Source organism: Mus musculus, chromosome 10 (assembly GCF_000001635.26).
Source record: "Mus musculus strain C57BL/6J chromosome 10, GRCm38.p6 C57BL/6J".
Taxonomy (NCBI): Eukaryota; Metazoa; Chordata; class Mammalia; order Rodentia; family Muridae; genus Mus; species Mus musculus.
Genome location: NC_000076.6, coordinates 116598508 through 116604507, shown reverse-complemented (window position 1 = coordinate 116604507; position 6000 = coordinate 116598508).

The window sequence follows — 6000 nt, the reverse complement described above, 5'->3', positions numbered from 1 at the left end:
TCTGTCAAGTTCTCATCTGCCCTCTACATATGCACAGTGGCACGTGCATCCCCACCAACAAGCCATCACCAATAAAATACAACTTTAAAACGGTCATTTTTTTATCTGCAGATTCCATGTAACCTTTCATCAAAATTCCATTGACATTATTTATAGAACTAGAAAAACCCCAACTAAACAAAGTTATTCTAAGCAGGAAGATCAAGGCTGTAGGTATCACCATGTCTGACTTCTAAATACCACAGGGCCACAGTGATAAAGATCACATGGCACTGGCCCAGAATGAGACATGGAGTGCAACGGAATAGAAAGACCTCCAAATAAATACACACTGCTACAGTTGCATCATTTTTGAGAAAGGTACCCAAAAGAAGGATAGGAAAAGGCATTGCAGCAAATGGTACGGAGAAAACTGGGTATTCACATGTACAAGAATGAAAATGGATTCACCTCTTCCAACGTGCGTGCACGCGCGCGCATGTGTGCACAGAAACACACACACACAATTAAAAACGGATCAAATAGTCTAATGTATGACCTGAAACTTTGAAACTGGTAAAGAAAATATAGGTAAACCCAGCTCACTTCGTGATATAGACATACAGAACTTTTTACAAAGAGCTCTGGTTGTACAGGAACTAACATTTCTTTGCTAAGCAGGATTACGTGACATGAAAGGCTCCCAAGGAAACAAATCACCAGAGTGAAGAGTCAGTCTACAGAATGTAAAAATTTCTTTTTTTTTTTTTTTTCAAATTCATCAGGAGGTTAACATCAATCTTACTACTGAGTGGCAAGAGGACCTTTGTGAGTTCAAGACCAGCCTGGTTCTCATAGTAAGCACCAGGCCAACCAGGGCTACAAAGTGAGACACCATCTTAATAAATAAATACATAAATAAATAAGAAAGCAAATGAATGTGGGGAAAGAGGAGCCCTGCTGGTGAGATATAAATTAATGAAGCTACTATGGATATCCATATTGATATATGAAGGCTTCTCTAATACCAGAAGTAGCAACTACTATATGAACCAGCTGTGTTAGTCAGAGTTCTCTAAAGGACAGAACTTACAGTATGAATCTATATCGTTTTTAAAAAGGCGTAAGGGGAGGGGAGTAGAGGGGGATGGGTAGGAACAAAGTAGTAATGGCATACTTTAAAAAATGCCATAAAGAAATTTGTGCCAACAAAGTGAAAAGGGAAATAAAAACCACATTTAACAAAATTTATTTTCCCTTCAAAAATAACCAAAGCTGCTAAAATCAATAGGTTAGTTATTTGTCTAGAGCTCATGCATCCATATCTATAATCTGTATCTATCTTGGGGATTTATTAGACTGGCATACAGGCTGCGGTTCAGCTGGTCCAACAATGGCTGCCCACCAACAAAAGGTCCAGGGATCTGTGGTTGTTCAGTACACAAGTCTGGAGGTCTCAGCTGGTCTTCAGTGTGTGCTGGAATCCAGAAGAATTAGGCTCTAATGTCAGTGAAGAAATGGACTTGCCAGAGTAAGCAGGCAGAGAGAGCTGGCTTCCTCCTTCCATGTCCTTTCTATAAGCTGCCGGCAAAAGGTGTGGTCAGGATTAAAGGAGTGTCTTCCTACCTCAGAGAACCAGATCAGAACTGGATCTTCCCACTTCAAATGATTTAATTAAGAAAAAAATCCCTCAGAGTTGCCCAGTTGTTAGTGTTTTAGTTCATTTCAGATGCAGTCAAGTTGACAACCAGAATAGTCGTCATAGTACCTGAAGGATTCTATATATTCTAACAATGAACTTCCTGAGAACAAAAAGAAAAAAAAAAAAAGGTTCCACTCATAATATCCTCAAAAAATCTATTAAAAATACTCAGGAATAAACCTAGCCAACATATCACAGAGACACTATGTATTTATTACCTATTCAGAACAGATAATAAGTGGAAGCTACCTAGATGTTCATCAGCAGATGAGTAAAGAACAGTCAGGGCTGGAGAGGTGGCTCGAGGTTAAGAGCACTGGCTGTTCTTCCAGAGGTCCTGAGTTCAAATCCCAGCAACCACATGGTGTGGCTCACAACTGTCTGTAATGGGATCCGATGCCCTCTTCTGGCCTTCTGTAAACATAATAAATAAATCCTTAAAAAGAAAGAAAGAGAGAAAGAAGGAAAGAAAAAGAACACAATCAATTTCTTTTCCAGATGTAAAGGAAAATAAAATCCTGACCTTTGCAGGTACATGGATGAAGTAAAATCAGCCAGAGCCAGAACATTTTCAAGCCACACATATCTGGTCACCTCAAGTTCCATCACTTTTTATACTGGAACTCAAACCTACTCCAGTGGAGTTGTTAAGGGAGTTGGCCCATGTAATGCTTGATAAATTCAGCAGCAACGCCCATTACCATTGCTACTATCGCTGGAAAGAAGAGGGCACCGGTCTGGACAAAAGAAAAGAGCTGTATTTTACAGGTATTACTGGTGTCCGGGGGGGATCTCACTAAGGAATCACATTGGAAGTTTCCTTAACGTGGTGCTTAGAAGTAAATGCTCAATATGGGTAATGGTGATTCACACCAGTAATTCCAGCCCTAGGGAGGCTGAGACAGGAGGATCATGATTTGGAGGCTGGTGTGAGCTTTGGAGTGAAAGTGTCTTTTTTTTTTAAAGATTTATTTGTTATTATACATACATACACTGTAGCTGTCTTCAGACACACCAGAAGAGGTCATCGGATCTCATTACAGGTGGTTGTGAGCCACCATGTCGTTGCTGGGCTTGAAGTCAGGACCCTTGGAAGAACAGTCGGTGCTCTTACCCATTGAGCCATCTCGCCAGCCCTGAAAATGTCTTAAGACGAGAAAAAAAGTATAGTTTCTTGAATTTAGATTGTCTAAATTTAAATATAGGGTCTGACATTAGGCATGTGACACTGCCCAGTTTCTTTAAACTATACTTAGAGGAAATATTAATATTTACTTTGTATAAGTTTCTATAAAGAGCATGAAGAGGAAATATTGTGACTTTTACAACTACTTCCCTGTTTCTTTGATAAAACATCATGACCAAATCAACTTACAGAAGACAGAGTTTATTCTGACAGTTACGGAGGTCAGAGACCTTGATAGCAGGGTGAAGGTGTTGGACAGTGTCATAGTCGGGGTTTCTATTCCTGCACAAACATCATAACCAAGAAGCAAGTTGGGGAGGAAAGGGTTTATTCAGCTTATTCTTCCACATTGCTGTTCATCACTAAAGGAAATCAAACTGGAACTCAAGCAGGTCAGGAAGCAGGAGCTGATGCAGAGGCCATGGAGGGATGTTCCTTACTGGCTTGCTTCCCCTGGCTTGCTCAGCCTGTTCTCTTATAGAACCAAGACTACCAGCCCAGGATGGCAACACCCACAAGGGATCTTTCCCCCTTGATCACTAATTGAGAAAATGCCTTACAGTTGGATCTCATGGAGGCATTTCCTCAACTGAAGCTCCTTTCTCTGTGATAACTCCAGCTGTGTCAAGTTGACACAAAACTAGCCAGTACAGGCAGGCATGTCACCTGGACATGCTGAGAGCTCACAGTCTTTTTATTTGTTTTTGTTTGTTGTTTTGTTTTGTTTCTTGAGACAGAGTTTCACTGCATAGCTCTAGATGGCCTGGAACTGATAAGAGACTCACCTATCTCTGCCTCCTGAGTGTTGGGATTAAAGGCTTGCACCACTACACCCAACAAGAGCTCACATCTCCAAACACAAAGACAAAGCAGAGAGCAAACTGGAAGAGGCAAGAACATTTTACTCTCAGAGCCCACCCCCAGTGATATACTTCTCCTAGCAAGGCCACACCTCCTAACCCTTCCCAAACAGCTCCAGTAGATAAGCAAAACACATTTTAATATTTAAAAAGTATACCATCAACCAACTAATCCAGCTACAACATAGGTTCTTAAAATCACATTTTGAGTGCTGTGATTTGTAAGTATCCCTTCAAAGATTAAGTAGACAAAGGGGACAGAGCTGGGCAGGTAGCAAGAGTTACGACTCTCCCCATCTCCCACCCACATCCCTCACTGCAAGCATTCTGTTCTATAGTTTTGTTTGGGAAAACGAAAACCATGAAGACAAGCAAACAAATCGGATCTTTATGTAAATTTTTTTAGAATTTCATACAGATATACCATGAAACAGGATCATATCAGTCCCCCTCACTTCCCCCTCCAACTCCATGTCCCCAATACTCCCCCCTCCAAAGTTCATGTCTTGATAAATTCTAAAGTCCAGTTTGTGCTGCCCACATGAGCATGGGTGTGGGGCTGTCCATTGCAGAGTGGGAATCATTTGGCTTTTGAAGTTTTACATTTCTGCAAACCACTTCAATTCAATGATACAAATCTTTCGATTTGCTCCAGTGTTTGAATTCCAACTACTTAAGTGGCATTGTATTGTTGGTTATTGCACATATATGGTACAAGCTAGGTTATTTTTATTAGTATCTCTTAGCAAAAGATGATATATATTTATACTATTATGAAAATTGTATATACAAACTGTGTAAAAGCATTTCATTCACAGTAGGTACAAGATGCTTTCTCCCCCTCAAATAACATATTAAAGTTTAACATCAGGTTGAGCAAACTGAGTGTTGGTAAACTTAAGGAATGTGTTGGTATTTTGCTTTCTACACACACTTAATAGAAGTTATTCTAAGTTGAGAAAGGTCTTCCTACAAACCTAACTCCAAGAAATTATAATAAATATTGTTTATACTTCAAAGAATATATTTCCCGTTTTGATTTACATATGACCTTTAGAAATTGGCATGGATCTAAACAATGGGCAGAATGCCCGATAAACAGATGGGTGTGCAAACTCAGGTGCCAGCAGCCCATGACCACCGAGGTGTAGAATGTTGCAGTGGCACGGCCTCTCCACTGGTTATCTGTTCCTCTAGTAATTAAGTCTAGTAAAAACAGAAAATGGATTCTGAAACCTACGTTTACTCCATCTTTAACATGAATTTATAAATCTCCTGTGTTCACATCGTCTGGGTATCTTTAAAATCAATCTCCATGCACTGGGTTTGGAGCACCTCTGTCTACAGCACAGCTCAGCCACAGAACACTCGCGTAGCATGTACGAGGCCAGGAGTTTTATCCCCAGCACTGGAAAAGAAAAGGTATTGATGAAAAGCAACTCTAAGATGTTGTTGGATGACAGTGATGGTTCTGTCTTCTGGTTTCTTCTCTCCAGGTCAAATTCAGAACTCAAAATAGGCAGGGATTTCCAAATCCTGTCCTCGTGCCAGGCCCCAAGCGCACAGGGCTGGTTCGTGCTTCCTGGGAAGCTCGGCAGATACTCAGTGCTGCACATTCTTTTTTCCTTTGGGTTTCTAGTTAACCATCGTGCCACAGAAGACTGCTTTCATTGTCTTTAGTATTAAACATGCCACACTCTCATTTCCACCTAGGCCCAGTACCCTTCTCTGCCGTATCATTTGGCCGGGGACTAGGCACATCTAATGTATGAGAACTCTACTTCCAATTTCTTTTTTCTCTTGCCTGCCTTAGTGTCTCCAGAGTTGAAGTCCACAAGGCAAGGTCTTTTCTGCTGAGATAGCGCCTCAGGTTTCACAGTGTATTACTAGAATAAGGATCATATGAAATTTCATTCAGTGATCCAGTTTTTCAAGGTCAACAGTAAGTTGTAAAATACATGAGAGCAATTTAGGTGCATTGAAAACTGTCTTAGTCACTGTTCTATTGCTGTGAAGAGACACCATGACCAAGGCAATTCTTATGAGAGATGACCTTTAATTGGGGGCTTGCTTACCATTCCAGAGGCTTAGTTGGCTAACATCATGGTGCTGGAGCAGTTACATCCTTATACATGGGAGGGGAAGGGAGAGGATGAAGAGAGGGCAGCCCTGGCACAAGGCTTTTGAAAACCTCAGAGCCCACCCCCAGTGATGACACAGTTCATTCAACAAAGCCACACCTCCTAATCCTTGTAGTCCTTTCAAACAGCCCT